Here is a 17,755-nt window from a genome sequence, read left to right on the forward strand (position 1 = left end):
GGCCTGGACTACCCTTCAGCTAGCCTTTGCTTTTTAGATCCTACCAGAAGTCATTTGTTGGTCCATGGACCAGGATATTGACTGCCACTTAAGGAGCACATGAATATTATAGGTTATTCGACAGTGGATTGAAACATCTTGAATTTTGCTGCTCAAAGTTAATAAGGAATGACAGGCATGTTGCCTATGTTTCACAAAGAATGTATTGAACATATCCTGTGTATAACAAGTATAGCCATAGAACTAGCCGACTAGGGCCATGTTATTTCTTGTACCAGGGATTTCTTAAAGTGTAGCTTTGAACTACTTGTACTAGAGGTATATGTTCTCATTTCTTGATTTATATTTTATTTTTGCATCTTCCTATGTTGCAAAGATGGAACTTGGCACTTAAATGAAATATCTGTTTCTTTATATGCAGAATTTAAAAGGTCAAATTTACCTCACAGGGAACTAAAACCGGGTTTTGTGGAAGATTATGATAATTACTGAGACTGTAACTCTTAGTTTTGAAATGCATTTTATAATATCAATAACAATAATAGCTTCTATTGAATATCACGTATGTGCAGTGGACTGTGCTAAGTATTTAAGCCCTACATGTGTATTATAGTTAATGGTCACAACTAACCCATGAAGAATTATTACTCACACTTTATGGATGAAGAAACTGGAACTCGGAGAACCTTGGTTACATGCTAACGGTCATGGTACCAATAAGTGGCAGGCTCAGGATTTGAAACCAGTCTGACTCCAAAGCCTGGCTTTTATACACCTATAAACCCTGCATTCCCTCATCCTCCACATGTTTTCTTTATGTACAAGACTCAGAAAATGTAAAAATTAATAAAACTTAATAGGACTTGGTTACTAAGAGATTACTAGGAGTGATTTCAAGTTCGGATATTGTGTACTACTTGAATTTTACATGAAAAATGTAAATTTTTCTCTCTATAAGGTTAAATTGAAGTCAAACAATTTTGACCTATCTAGTTTGCTATTTTATCTATGTAAATCTGTTGTTAATCATGTGACCACTTTCCTAATCCCAGGCTATATTTTTCCTAATTTCCTAGCAAACTTTGACCCACTCTTTTTGCCAATCAGCCATTCATTAGTTCACTGATACTGATTCATTCAATACTGCTGTGATGTCTGACAAAAGATACTGTCTAGAAACATTTTGAGCTTAAGTATTGTATCTCTTAAAGAAGACCTCTAAGAAACAGTCTCACTTTTTGGTAAACTTTTTTGCAGTAAAAAAGAGTTAATTACAGAGATAAGAAGTAGCATGAATGTTTATGCCTGCTATTCATTTTGGCTTTCTGTGTTAAGGAAAAAATAATGATTAAAAAAAAGCAAAGAAACCCTGGGACTTTATCCTTCCCCTACCAGTATCCCTACAATACTGTGTCTCCAGAAGAATTTTTTAATCTTACAAAGGGCTTATGTTAGGGAGAGGATATGTGGGAAGATGTGGTTTTGCTATTTCTTAGTTGAAACTCTTGAGAATTTTCCATAGAAACACAGTAAGATATCTAATTTAGTTCCAGAGGACTATTAATATAACTAGTGTATTCAATAGGTGTTTACTGTTTAGGCCAGAAACCTAACAACTAGAGGTAACATCATTTCCAGGGGAAAAAATACATTGTAAAATCCAAGTAACTGCTTCACGGGAGCTATCTTTCCTAATTTGTATGCTTAACCCCAAGAAGGTTAATGATTTAGTATGTTGACTCTGAGGCTATGTTTGGCTATTGGTTGTTGTGTCTCATAAGAAAGCTGTGTTAGTGCAGTTTTGTCCAACACTCAAGTAAGAGTTGATGGAAGGGATAAAAATTGGGTGATAATCAGGGTGTTGAGATACCCAAGGGCCACCATCAAGCTTGCCCATCTTTGCTCACTTTGCTCACTCGGTCAGACTGGACCAGAATGGTTCATTACAAGCTGGGTGGCATATGCTGGCATATGGTATGGCATATCACTACCTACTGATGTCTTTAAAGTAATATAAATGAGGCAAATAATTTAACTTCCAAGAAAGTTTCCTTTTTATTTGCAATTAGAAATTTAATATGTGTATCTTTATTCTTTTGGTGTAAACAAATAAAACAAATTACACCAGCAAATTTAATCCACTCAGAAAGAATTAAAACAAAAAATCATGTAAGCTACAGGTATCTTAGCACTAAACTCCAAGTAATGTTCAAATTCTTTTATCAAAGCTTTTTTGTTTAATATATTACTTGAAATTAATGAATTCTCAGCTGAAGTGTGGAATCCTATTTATAGGATTATGTTATAGTTTTTTTGAAAATATGACAATATAGTTAATAATCTTGTGAGATATTAGTTATTGTATATTGTATAGCTATTAAAATGACTACAAGGTCCTGGTTCTGATTTTCTTTATATGAAGTACATTGATGATTGATTATTAACTCAAAGTTAGCATGAACTTATAAATATTCTTTTGACTATGCAAGAGAACTGTTTAGTATTCAGTGCCCTTAAAATGAGGGAAAATATTTATTTTGGCAAATAAGAAGGTAGAAACAATTGTCTTTTTTTGGTAAAAATGTATGGATTGCCATTTTACACTTGTTCTAGGTCTCACTGATATTACTCTTTAATGGCCTCCATATTCTTAAGCAGGCAAGATATGTAAAAGTTGTAAACATTTAGAAACCATTCACACCATGTGAATATCTTTCATGTATTTATTCATTCAGAAGACGTTAAGTGCCCTTGCCTGTTAGACACAGAAAAAGCACAAAGTGAGGGCATGAAGGTTCTTGCCTCAGCAGTGTGATCAGTCGCGTCACACGTCTGGATCTCACAAAGACATCCTCAAGATTATGCCCCTTACTTGGCAGATAGTATAGATCAGGGTTTGGCAACTTTTTCTACAAAGAGGTGGGTAGTAAGCATTGGAGGCTTCCTAGTCTACAGTAAGGCCTACATAGCTTTCTTTGTGACAGCTACTCAGATCTGCCTCTGTCCAGTGAAACCAGCCATAGACGTGACTTTATTCCAATACAGCTTTATTTAGGGGTCTTGAAATTTTAATTTTATATAATTTTGACATCGTAAACATTCTTTTGATTTTTTTCCAATTATTTACAAATATAAACCCTATGCTTAGCACCCAAGCAGTAGGGAGAAAAAAGGGGCTTCTCTGATAGACTTCCCTGGCTCAGATGGTAAAGCATCTGCCTACAATGCGGGAGACCTGGGTTTGATCTCCGGGCCGGGAAGATCCCCTGGAGAAGGAAATGGCAACCCACTCCATTATTCTTGCCTGGAAAATCCCATGGACGGAGGAGCCTGGTATGTGTAGGCTACAGTCCATGGGGTCACAAAGAGTTGGACACGACTGATTGATTTCACTTTCTTTCTGATAGCTCAGTTGGTCAAGAATCCACCTACAATACAGGAGACCCCAGTTTGATTCCTGGGCCGGAAGCTCCACTGGAGAAGGGATAGGCTACCCACTCCAGTGTTCTTGGGCTTCCCTTTTGGCTCAGCTGGTAAAGAATCCACCTACAATGCAGGAGACCTGGGTTCAATCTGTGGGTTGGGAAGATCCCCTGGAGAAGGGAAAGGCTACCCACTTCAGTATTCTGGCCTGGAGAATTCCATGGACTGTACAATCCATGGGGTCACAAAGAGTCAGACATGACTGAGTGACTTTCACTTCACATGTAGTAGCAAAACAGGTGGCAGACCAGATTTAGGCAGCAGTTAGGAGTTTGCTGACCTCTTGGTATAAAATCAGTACAAGGAATTTTTGCATCACCTCAGTTAGGTGACCTTTCTGAATTGTGCTTTGCTTATTATTAAAATATCAATAGTAATAGGGCCTATTAAAATTTTTTTCTATGTAATTCTATCTACTTTCACTGGTGTACAAAATTAATCAGAAGCCAACTATGTAATAAGCACTACCATTTGTAAAAACGTGTAACTAGGATGACCTGCCTATTTACACCTGGAAAGATAACATGTAATTTGGATGGATCCACATCTGTAGATATTGAATATACTTGAAAGCATATTTGTCAGGTCGGTTGGCATCTGTCAGCAGTGCTGTTTACCTCTTTTGAAGTTGTCATGCCTTGTTTGAATTCAGTGCAAGTGCCATTATATATTACAGAGGCTTACATCTTAATTGAAGGTACATTTCAAGAGTTTTCCAAAATCTGAGTTGTTTGGATTGATTTGTCTTAATGTGCAACTAATTAAGAATCTCTTTTTGTGCTGGTCAGAAAACCCGTGTTAGGATCTCAGAGCTCTGTTACTCTTACCATCTTTGAGGTCTCACATGAAAAGCATATATGGTAATTCCATAGACGTTCCTTATGACTACAAACTGGCAGTACAACTAGCACTGTAGTTTTTATAGTAAATAATTTTAAAGTGTTGAACTCATTGTCTTATTCCGTTAAAATCCTAATTCCCTACCTACCTTCCACAAACATGCACATGGCAACACTCGAGCAATGTGTCATATAAGTGAAATAAACACATGCTCCCCAGCTGACAAGGGTGGTATCTGAATGCAGTGATACCTGAATGTTGGTGTTGGAGGGAGTGTGAGGGGAGGATGGTTCCATCAAAACAGAACCCTTCTATGGTGAGTGGAGATGATGACTGTCAATAATTTAAGCATGGGAAATCATTAGCTATTCAGAATATTTATAATGGAGATGAACTTTAAAAAATTTCACACTGAGCTTTTAATCAGTGGATATAATATGACACCATTTATCCAAGTCATGCATTTTAACAGCATCGGTATCTGATGTTTTCAGTGGTTGAGATCTATTGACACCCACAGCATTGACACAGCCAGTGTCGTGGGCAAGATTCAAACCCTGTTTAGTCAGTCAGTTTTCATTGAAATGATGATTGGTAACTATGCATTTTAAAATGTGTCCTTCCAACTAGATCTGGTAGAGAGTTCTCTTGACCAACCCTTGTTATGATTGCTTGGTTATGATTATATGCAGGAGAATTAAATTACATAGCCCATGTATTGATATGAGATGATCATTCTTATTTATCTTATAAAGGAATCCTGAATCTTATGCACTTGATTTAAAAAAAACAAATTTCCATAATGTCTAAGCAGCCATTAATGGAAAATATTTTACTCTTAATTGATGTTAAACTTCTAGTGGTAAGTACATGACATCTATGTGTTTTTCTGCTTCTTCCTTTATTAATGGTCTGTATTGAAGATTCTGCAGGGAATGCATTTGCCACAATGGCAAATGGAAAGAATTGAAAATGAATGAATACCTGGATGATAGCTTCCTTTAACTTCAGATATTTATAGAAGCCATTTCTTACTAAGAAACTGAGGATCCTACTGTCAGTGTGCTACAGGGTGTTGCCAGTAAAATTTGAGTCTCATGTGGCAGTGTGCATTTAGTAATTTTAGCTTTTAACAAACCACTGTGTTACCTTTCCTGAAAGGTACTCTGATGTCATAAAAATGAAGTAATTTGCCCTCTAGAACTCCTGACTTGTCCATCACTTTTTTGTTCAGTGACAGGTATGCTTTTCATGACCATAAAAAAAGGAGAGGAGTACATTGTTACCATAAAAAGGTCTTTTCTTTTTATTCTATCTTTATAGTTATTTTAATGCATTTTGGTGTTTATGGGTAATTAACTGTCTGACAGAGCTGTAGAGCACGTGAAAATTAAAATATAAAGTGCTGTCCTAAGCATTATTAGAGATGGGTGAAGCATGCGGTACACTAAAGGATAACCAAAGCAACAACAAAGCCAAACCTGGATTATCTCCTAACTGCTGCTGCTGCTACCAAGTCACCGCAGTCGTGCCCGACTCTGTGTCTGACATAGACTCTGTCTGTGTCTGTCGTCTGTGTCCGACCCCATAGACAGCAGCCCACCAGGCTCCCCCATCCCTGGGATTCTCAGGCAAGAGCACTGGAGTGGGCTGCCAACTAGATAAACCCAAATGCCAACAATAACAGTGTCACAGAAGGAACAAGTCCATTTTCATATGAATTGTGCCTGCCTCAGTGTCTCTGTCTATATCCATGCTGTCTTTCATTACATTAAAATGAGACACACACAAAAATATTTATAATGTGTCAGTTGTGGATCAATCAATCCAAGATCAAGGATTTCTAAAATGGATATGTAAATCAGTGGAAAAGCTACATGGGACTCACAGAAACTCAATGCACATACATTTTTCTGGAACCTATGTAATTGGCATAATTGGCTTGCAGTTATTTCTAAGAAAAGTTTACATTCAAGTACTAAGTTCCTCTGCATGATTTAATAGTAGATACTTGTTTTTCAAGAATTCACAGGGAACACAAGCCATTTATTGCTGGTCAGGGGTTTATTTTCCTGAATGTCACTGTAACCTCACAGCAGTTATCCAGCCACTACATAGCAATTTTTAGGAATTAGCATAGTCTTGATTGAATGAATAGCCTCTCCAAATTGCTGTGATTAACTGTTTTTCCCCCAGGGACTGAAGATGTTGTTCTATTTAAAATGGTTCATTTGGGGAAAGATTGAAGTATTTTATTAATAAGGAATAACAGTTCTCTAGCCTGAGAAGTTTGTTTAAGCTCTATGACAATGGTTCTTAGAGGGTAATCTTGGAACCAGCAATATCAGCATCACCTGGGACTTTTGTTAGAAATGCAGATTCTTGGACCCCATCCCAGACCTGCTGAACTGGAAATTCTGGAGGAGGGACCCATCAATCTGGATTTGAATAAGCCCCTCAGGTGATCATGAAGCACTCTTGGACTGAAAATTGCTAGTCTAGGATTAATAACTAAATACTTCTGCAAATTAAAATTTTTACATCCATTTTATGTTCAGTATGTGTTATCAATTATTTGAGAAATATCATAAAAGGAAGAAATTGTTTCCAATTAAATCGATACTAAATCTCTACTCTTTAGAGGTAATAATGACAAGTACCAGCTCTAGAATCAGGAAGATTTCTTTTGCCTTTTTAAAAAATAGATTTCAGACTTTTAGGTACAATATGCTCTTAACCTTGAGAAAAATATATTATTATGTTGTTGCTAGATACTGAACTCTAAGGGAAAAAAAGATGGATTTTGTAAACTTGTTTATGACTGAAATCAAGTGAAAATATCTCTTGGAATCCCTCCTCTACTTGAAAATAAGTGTTTTAGTGCTAACATTGGTAGACTTTTATGGGTTTTATCATCTTAGGTTACTTGTATTTCAAGGAAGATTGATGTTTTATTTTTATGGAAAATAAATTATCTTGAATGTCTTTTCTTAAATAGAAGGAGAAATGACTATATTTGTCTCCAAGACAGATTTAGAATAGGCACATTTTTTTAAATTGTTTTGAGTCTCTTAGACAAGACTAAATATGTATATGAATTATAACTATTCTTTTTTACTTGTAAACTGGTAGCTTACTCTTCAATTACAAATGGGAAGTCTGGAAGCCTGAAACAAAGCATACTTAAGGAATTATACATGGGCCCTAGCTAGATGAGAAGAATAAAAAAGATTACTCTTTGAAAAGGAAAGATCATTTCAGTTAGTTGCAGTTCTATCTAGGATAGTGAATATAAGTAATTTTATTTTGCTATTTGGTTGCATCTAATTTTGAGGTAATGGAGTTTTCCTCATACTTTCTCTGCTTTTAATACTAAAATTTAACCCATGTTGATCTTACTCAGGAAAAGTAATGGACTGTATTAAATTGTTCCCTCCCACCCCACTCCCAAATTTCTCTATGTTGCCTGCCCAAGAAGCATTTTTACTGACTTAATTCTCAACCATGGAGAGCGATGCTTTTTTATTGACCACTTTTTTATCCTCCTCTGTGAGGAAAGGACTAATATAGTACCTTAAATAGAACTGTCTCCATGGCAATGGCCAGTCAGCTTTTGACTCTGAGACTTATAAAAAAGGAAATTTTAAAAGGCATTTTCATGGTCTAAAATAGCAGTACAGCAAAAGTAAGGTATGAAAATATTTCCTGTCAGTTCTTGCATGACTGATTAAGCTAACATATCTTTTTTTCACATAGCACTTTTTGTCTGAATATTTCAAAATGCTATAGAACAATTCCTTCACTTAATTAATGAGTGATAATTATTATCTTCAGATTAATAGAAAATTTGAGGAGCTCAGATCCAAGATTAGAATTGGGACCCTGAGAAAAAAGACTTGCCTAGAATTGGCTATAATTTTATTCTCATAAAGAATAAAAATACTGACTAAATTATGGGCTGTTCTTGATTATATTTAAACTGAATTATCTCTGGAACACTGGAAGCAATGATGAGAGATTAAAAACAAAAATTTATGTGATTTTTTTTTTTTTTTTCTAAGTAGTTCCTACAATTTGGGATTTACAGGTTACCTCTCTTGTTAAAGACACCCTTGGCAACTTGCCGCCCTTTTTACCTCTTGTGTCCATACCCACGGAAGAGGAAAAGCCCTATAGTTCTCACTGCTAGGCCACCTAGTCTTCAGGAAATGTCAGTTAGTGTGCTATGTATTAGAGGCTAAGGAAAAAGACCACATTTTCCTTTGTGATCTTCTGTCCTTTACTATATTGATTTCCTCCTTGACTAAGCCTTATCTAACTATGGGATTAATTTCCAGTTGACTCATCTCTCAAAAGTTCAGTCAGTCAGTCATGTCAGACTCTCTATGACCCCATGGACTGCAGCTTGCCAGGCTTCCTGGTCCATTACCAACTCCCGGAACTTGCTCAAACTCATGTCCGTCAAGTCGCTGATGCCATCGAACCATCTCATCCTCGGTTGTCCCTTTCTCCTCCTGCCTTCAATCTTTCTAAGCATCAGAGTATCTTCCGTTGAGTTGGTTCTTCACATCAGGTGGCCAAACTATTCGAACTTCAGCATCAGTCCTTCCAATGAATATTCAGGATTGATTTTCTTTAGGATTGCCTGGTTTGATCTCCTTGCAGTCCAGGGGACTCTCAAGAGTCTCCTCCAACACCACAGTTCAAAAGCATTAATTCTTTGGCACTCACTCTTCCTTATGGTCTAACTCTCACATTCATACATAACTACTGGAAAAACCATACCTTTGATTGTATGGATCTTTGTCTGTGAAGTAATGTCTCTGCTTTTTAATATGCTGTCTAGATTGGTCACAGGTTTGCTTCCAAGAAGCAAGCATCTTCTAATTTCAGTCACCATCTGCAGTGATTTTGGAGCCCAAGAAAATAAAATCTGTCATGTTTCATTGTTTCTCCATCTATTTGCCATGAAGTGATGGGACTGGATGCCATGACCTTTGTTTTTTGAATGTTGAGTTTTAAGCCAGCTTTTTCACTCTCCTCTTCCATTTTAATCAAGAGGCTTTTTATTTCCTCTTCGCTTTCTGCCATAAGGGTGGTGTCATCTGCATATCTGAGCTTATTGACATTTTCCCCAGCAATCTTGATTCCAGCTTGTGCTTCATCCAGTCCAGCATTTCACATGATGTACTCTGCACATAAGTTAAACAAGCAGGGTGACAATATACAGCCTTGACGTACTCCTTTCCCGATTTGGAACCAGTCTGTTGTTTCATGTCCAGTTCTAACTGTTGCTTCTTGACCTGCTTTCAGGTCAGTACAGATTTCTCAGGAGGCAAGTCAGGTGGTCTGGTATTCCCATCTCTTGTAGAATTTTCCACAGTTTGTTGTGATCCACACAGTCAAAGCTTTAGCATAATCAATGAAGCAGAAGTAGATGTTTTTTTGGAACTCTGTTGCATTTTCAGTGACCCAACGGTTGTTGGCAATTGTTCTCTGATTCCTCTGCCTTTTCTAAATCCAGCTTGAATATCTGGAAGTTCTTGGTTCACATACTTCTAAAGCCTGTCTTGGAGAATTTTGAGCATGCTTTGCTAGCATGTGAGATGAGTGCAGTTGTGCGGTGTTCGAACATTCTTAGGCGTTGCCTTTCTTTGGGATTGAAATGAAAATTGACCTTTTCTAGTCCTGTGGCCACTGTTGAGTTTTCCAAATTTGCTGGCATAATGGGTGCAGCACTTTCACAGCATCATCTTTTAGGATTTGAAATAGTTCAGCTGGAATTCCACCACCTCCACTAGCTTTGTTCATAGTGATGCATCCTAAGGCCCACTTGACTTTGCACTCCCGGATATCTGGCTTTAGATGAGTGATCACACCATTGTGGTTATCTGGGTCATAAGATCCTTTTTTACATATAGATTTCTTTTTTGTAAAATATCATCAGTAAATACTTAATACTCTGATGTTATTATTAAGAAGGGAATTGATTAAAATCTGTGGCATAAGTACCGTGGAATACTGGACAACTTTTAGGATGTGTTGACATGAACTGATGTCCATAACAGGTTACTGAGTAGAAAAGACTTTTTAAAGGATATTAAGGTTTTTCTTTTTTCATTTTAATTTTTTTTAAATGTAAAAATATAATACAGAAGGATAGACTCCAAAACGAATAGTATTAATTTCTGGGTAGTGAGGTTACTGAAGCTTATTTTTACCATATCTTTCTCTTCATTACCTTTTGTTCCTTTTAACAATGAATGTGTATTTTATAAAAATATTAAGAGCTCTTAGCATTTTGAAATGACAGACTAGAACAAATTAAGTGAAGTATAGTGCAAAGAGCAAGTCCAAGTGAGATGGAAAATTGAAGATGCTTAGAGGTGAAAACAGAAGTTCATGGATTTAATGGATATCCATAGAAGCTAACCAAACTGATCACATGGACCACAATCTTGTCAAACTCAATGAAACTATGAGCCATGCCATGTAGGGCAACCCAAGATGGATGGGTCATGGTAGAGAGTTCTGACAAAATGTGGTCCACTGGAGAAGGGAAAGGCAAACCACTTCAGTATTCTTGCCTTGAGAACTCCGTGAACAGTATGAAAAAGCAAAAAGATAGGACCCTGAAAGATGAACTCCCCAGATGGGTAGGTGCCCAATATGCTATGGGAGATCAGTGGAGAAATAACTCCAAAAAGAAAGAAGTGACGGAGCCAAAGCAAAAACAACACCCAGTTGTGGATGTGACTGGTGATGGAAGTAAAGTCCAATACTATAAAGAAAAATATTGCATAGGAATCTGAAATGTTTGGTCCATGAATCAGGGCAGATTGGAAGTGATCAAGCAGGAAATGGCAAGAGTGAACATTGACATTTTAGGAATCAGTGAACTAAAATGGACTGGAATGGGTGAATTTAACTCAGATGACCATTATATCTACTACTGTGGGCAGGAATCCCTTAGAAGAAATGATGGAGTAGCCACCATAGTAAACAAGAGTCCAAAATGCAGAACTTGCATGCAATCTCAAAAATGACAGAATGATCTCTGTTCATTTCTAAGGCAAACCATTCAGTATCATGGTACTCCAAGTCTATGCCCCAACCAGTAATGTTGAAGAAGCTGAAATTGAACGATTCTATGAAGACTTACAAGACCTTCTAGAACTAACACCCAAAAAAGATGTCCTTTTCATTATAGGGGACTGGAATGCAAAAGTTGGAAGTCAAAAGATACCTGGAGTAACGGGCAAATTTGGCCTTGGATTACAAAACTAAGCAGGTCGAAGGCTAACAGAATTTGCCAAGAGATCGCACTCTATATAGCGAGCACCCTTTTTGAACAACCTAACTGAAGACTGTACACATGGACATCACCAGATGGTCAATACTGAAATCAGATTGATAATATTCTTTGCAGCCAAATGTGGAGAAACTATACAGTCAGCAAAAACAAGGCTGGGAGCTGACTGTGGCTCAGATCATGAACTCCTTATTGCCAAATTCAGACTTAAATCATAGAAAGTAGGGAAAACCACTAGACCATTCAGGTAGGACCTAAATCAGATACCTTGGAGAAGGCAATGGCAACCCACTTCAGTATTCTTGCCTGGAAAATTCCATGGACGGAGGAGCCTGGTAGGGTGCAGTCCATGGGGTCGCTAAGATTCAGATATGACTGAACGACTTCACTTTCACTTTTCACTTTCATGCATTGGAGAAGGAAATGGCAACCCACTCCAGTGTTCTTGCCTGGAGAATCCCAGGAATGGGGGAGCCTGCTGGGCTGACGTCTGTGGGGTCGCACAGAGTAGGACACGACTGAAGTGACTTAGCAGCAGCAGCAGCAGCAAATACTTTACGATTATACAGTGAAAGTGACAAATAGAGTCAAGGTATTAGATCTGATAGACAGTGACTGAAAAACTATGGACATTGTACAAAAGGCAGTGATCAAGACCATCCCCAAGAAAAAGAAATGCAAAAAGGCAAAATGGTTGTCTGAGGAGGCCTTACAAATAGCTGAGAAAAGAAGAGAAGCTGAAGGCAAAGAAAAGGAAAGATATACCTATTTGAATGCAGAGTTCCAAAGATTAGCAAGAAGAGGTAAGACAGCCTTCCTCAGTGATTGATGCAAAGATATAGGGGAAAATAATAGAATGGGAAAGACGAGAGATCTCTTCAATAAAACTAGAAATACCAAGGGAAATTTTCATGCAAAGATGGGCACAATAAAGGACAGAAATGGTATGGACCTAACAGAAGCAGAAGATACTGAGAAGAGGTGACAAGACTACACAGAAGAACTGTACAAAAAAGATCTTCATGACCCAGATAATCACGATGGCGTGATCACTCACCTAGAGCCAGACATCCTGGAATGCGAATTCAAGTGGGTCTTAGGAAGCATCACTATGAACAAAGCTAGGGGAGGGGATGGAATTCCAGCTGAGCTATTTCAAATCCTAGAAGATGATGCTGTGAAAGTGCTGCACCCATTATGCCAGCAAATTTGGAAAACTCAACAGTGGCCACAGGACTAGAAAAAGTCAGTTTTCATTTCAGTCCCAAAGAAAGGCAATGCCAAAGAATGTTCAACCTGCCGCACAATTGCACTCATCTCACATGCTAGCAAAGTAAATCTCAAAATCCTCCAAGCCAGGTTTCAACAGTACGTGAACCATGAACTTCCAGATGTTCAAACTGGTTTTAGAAAAGGCAGAAGAACCAGAGATCAAATTGCCAACATCCATTGGATCATTGAAAAAGCAAGAGAGTTCCAGAAAAACATCTTCTGCTTTATTGACTACCCCAAAGACTTTGACTGTTTGGATCCAACAAACTGTGGAATATTCTTCAAGAAATGGGAATACCAGATTACCCGACCTGCTTCCTGAGAAATCTGTATGTAGGTCAAGAAGCAACAGTTAGAACTGGACAATAACAGACTGGCTCCAAATCAGGAAAGGAGTACATCAAGGCTGTATATTGTTATCTTGCTTATTTAACTTATGTGCAGAGTACATCATGTGAAATGTCAGACTGGATGAAGCACAAGCTGGAATCAAGATTGCTGGGAGAAATATCAATAACTTCAGATATGCAGATGACACCACCCTTATGGCAGAAAGTGAAGAGGAACTAAAGAGCCTCTTGATGAAAGTGAAAGAGGAAAGTGAAAAAGTTGGCTTAAAACTCAACATTCAGAAAACTAAGATCATGACATCTGGTCCCATCACTTCATGGCAAATAGATGGGGGAAAATTGGAAACTGTGAGAGACTTTATTTTCTTGGGCTCCAAAATCACTGTAGATGGTGACCTCAGCCATGAAATTAAAAGACGCTTGCTCTTTGGAAGAAAAGCTGTGACCAACCTAGACAGCATATTAAAAAGCAGAGACGTTACTTTGCCAACAAATAGTCCATCTAGCCAAGGCTATGGTTTTTCCAGTAGTCATGTATGGATGTGCAAGTTGGACTATAAAGAAAGCTGAGCACCAAATAATTGATGCTTTTGAACTATGGTGTTGGAGGAGACTCTTGAGAGTCCCTTGGACTGCAGGGAGATCCAACGAGTCAATCCTAAAGGAAATCAGTCCTGAGTGTTCATTGGAAGGACTGATGTTGAAGCTGAAACTCCAATACTTTGGCCACCTGATGCAAAGAACTGACTCATTTGAAAAGACCCTGATAGTGGAAAATATTGAAGGTGGGAGGAGAAGTGGATGACAGAGGCTGAGATGGTTGTATGGCATCACTGACTCAACAGATATGAATTTGCGTACTCTCTGGGAGTTGGTGATGGACAGGGAAGCCTGGTGTGCTACAGTCCGTGGCATCTCAGAGTCAGACACGAATGAGCAAATGAACTAATAGAAGCTATGGATAGATTGCTGAGGGAATAATAACGTGTGTAGGTGGCTCATGTCGATTAAAAGAGATGTACCACTTGAGAGTTGTGAGTTAAGTTTTTTGGGGGCAAAATGAGGACTGCTGCCTGGAAGGCAGCGTCTCAGATAGCTCTGAGAGGATGCTCCAAAGTGGCAGTGGGGGAAAGTCAATATATAAGGTGTTGGTAAAGAGGAAGTTCAATAACATGAAGCACTTATTTTAGAAAAGGTTTTTTGTTAACCATGAGGATCTGATGTCACCATGAAGGGCTTTAGTGCTTCTCTAGATTTGAGGAGATGGCAAGGATTGAGAACATAAAATCTGTTCCTAAAAACATTCAACTATCTAAAGACCTGTCCCACCAGATCCCCTGGAGCATGGAGTGCCTCACTTCACCCTGATCTCCTCAGGGGTTGTTGAAGGTCAACAGCTATAGCATCATGGGGTTCAAACTCCATGGCAGATGGCAAATGCCTTTATAGTTCAGTCATCGGCAATGCTCTTGATAAGTGCCAATTTGTAGTTGAAACTAATAAGTGCTCAGATATGTAGACACAGATATATACAATCTGGAAATGAATGACAGTATTGTAGCTATTTCTATATCATATTCTTTTATGTTATAGCAGTCATTCAAGAATTTTCTTTTTTATGTTCTTACTACTACTTAATCAGAAAACTACTTTTTCTCTTTAATTTAGAATTCAAAAGATAGCTACAATTGTATTCTGCATGATAAATGAGACTTTTATAATTTTAAGAAATGTGTGAAATCTGTAATTGGAACATTATATATTCATCTAGAGGTGTTTTCAGTTAGGACCTGAAGATAAGAAAAGTTAATTAACTTGTGAAGTAATTTAATTTACAGCTTAATTAGTATTTATGTATTAATTTAATAGTATTTAATTAGTATTTATGTTTTAGGGCATTTGAGGAATACAAAAGTACACAGAATATGAACTAGATTTTAGAGAACTTACTGTGTGTTTGGAAAGGAAGACCTTTACTAAATTATTATGAAGGCATGTTAAAATATAAAATATATATGCTTTTGGTTTTTTATAGATTTTCATAGATTATTATTTATCTTATTATTTATGAAGGCATGAATAAAGCTTCAGTTACCCAAATATGGTAGTGTATGGACAAGAAGATTAGTCAAGTATTAAATATCAAATACTTGTTCTTACTTTTAAGGTGGAGTGATGTGATCTTGATGACTTTCTACTTTTTTAATTATTTTAATTCTTGAAAGAGATCATCTCATTATAATCAGTTATTTTGTAAATGAGTGTTTCTCACTTAAGAAGCTTTATTTTCTAATTTTATTTTCCATTTTTAATTTGGTTATTTGTTGAGCAAAATATTGACCTAAGGGACTACTGTGAGTCAATTAATAGCTTTCTAAATCCAGTCCATTCTATAAATCTTTTCTTTAACTTAATGTTTAAACTCTTTGACTAGTTACGTTGAACTTTGTGAACTCAGTGTTGCATAATTCTAATAGCAAGCACATATATAGTAGATAATATGACACTGTTTTAAGAGCTTGACAGGTATTAGCTCATATAGTATTTTTACTACCTGTTTCAATAGCCTCCTATTCATCCCATTAGTGAGGAAAGGATTCCTAGCTTTAGGTCATGGGGATCACCAAAGAAACAACACTCAAAACTAGACAGATGAGATCAACAGCTTATTAGTTACATATACCACAGCCCAGGGAAGAAAACATTGCATGCTGCACAGGCCATATGGAGGTTATGTTCAGGAGCGAGCAACCAGGGGCCGCGGGAGGGAGAGTTTGTTGTATCAAGAGAATGAGGTGCCTCCTGGTTCCTGTGGGAATCTGTGCATGTCTTGCTTGAGTAATTCCACGGGCTGCTAGGGAGGTGAAACCTGCTACTCAGGGATCAGCAGGAATTGCACCTGGTCCTCTTGATAAGAAGGGTTATTCAGCTAAGAGACCTTATCTTCATGAGCAGAGTGAGGAGAAGAACTTGCAAATTGGGCCATTTGAGGTCTTCCTGAAGACTCTCGAGTGTCCCTTGGACTACAAGGAGATCCAACCAGTCCATCCTAAAGGAAATCAGTCCTGAATATTCATTGGAAGGACTGATGCTGAAGCTGAAACTCCAATACTTTGGCCACCTGATGCGAAGAACTGACTCATTGGAAAAGACCCTAGTGGTGGGAAGACTGAAGGCAGGAGGAAAGGGGACGACAGAGGATGAGATGGTTGGATGGCATCACCAACTTGATGGACAGGAGTTTGAGTAAGCTCTGGGAGTTGGCGATGGACAGGGAAGCCTGGCGTGCTGCAGTTCATGAGATCTCAAAAAGTTGGACGTGACTGGGTGACAGAACTGAACTGATTTCATCATATGCCTAAGGAGCACATAATATTGAGCCTTAATTTTACGCTTTATACAATACAACCCTATGAGGTAGGTAGAATTATTAACCCCATTTCATAGATGAGGCTGGCAGGTACACAAGCTAACCTGCTAAACACTATGATGACCACACTTCCAACTATTCCTTATGTATTTGCTTTCCCTCAATGTAGGTAGAAATTCTCAATATCCAGAAATAAAAGGAAGGCATATAGAAAGTCAATGGGTCACCCCCATGTCTATCTCATGAACAGAAATGAACTGGCTTCACGTTTGTTTGTTTACTAGCTGTCAAGGAGTTTTCATCTCTGTCATGATGATTTTTGTTTTTCTTTATAAATGTATAAACTCTGAAATTAAGTAAATATGTTTTCATTCCTTGATTGAGAGTTGCTGGACACAGTCATTATCAAGAGAGGTAATAGATTTGATTTTCTATTTCTAGGGCCTTTAAAAGCAGAAGAAATATTAAGATTATTTGGATTTTATTCTGTCTAGCATCAGAGGGAACAGTCCACTGATCTAGTGTTTGTATGAGTAACTTAGCTATACTTCTTATAAAAAAAAACAACTTTGATCAATAGAAATTTTCCTGGGTTACAACTTTGAAATTTTAAAATCCCATTTATCATTATTTTTTAAACTTTTTAGTTTGTATTGGAGTATAGCCGATTAACAATGTTGTGATAGTTTCAGGTAGACAGCAGAGGGACTCAGCCATACACATACATGTATCCATTGTCCCCCAAAGGAGATTTGTCATTATTTTTTTAACAAACATACTTTAACTATGCAACAGGAGGTAGTTAATGGTTATCTGTGATGTATATCTTATTTTATCACTCTAATATCAGAGTATCTCATTTTTCTTGATAAAATTAGATCTATTTTTCTAGATTTGGTCTTCAAGTAATGCAAATCAAATTATAAACTGCCTGAATTAACTCTAGTTTTGTTTTTACTTTTTTTTGGTATGGCCAAACCTTTGATATAAGGAAGATAAGTACATATTTATTGAGTATTACTTATCATGAACTGACAATCAAAAACAGAATTTCCACATTTGAGTTTTTCTCATTGCCTTCCCCTTGTCTGTGAACATTGTCAAATTAACTTTTTAAGAAAATAAAAA

General features: G+C 37.4%; 1 protein-coding gene across 2 annotated transcripts in view; it reads left to right on the top strand.

The window, feature by feature from the left end:
* Positions 1 to 17,755, top strand: part of SESN3 (sestrin 3) — an 81,403-nt gene that overhangs the window by 13,972 nt on the left and 49,676 nt on the right. The window lies entirely within an intron of this gene.

Source organism: Dama dama, chromosome 1 (genome assembly GCF_033118175.1).
Source record: "Dama dama isolate Ldn47 chromosome 1, ASM3311817v1, whole genome shotgun sequence".
In the NCBI taxonomy this organism is placed as follows: Eukaryota; Metazoa; Chordata; class Mammalia; order Artiodactyla; family Cervidae; genus Dama; species Dama dama.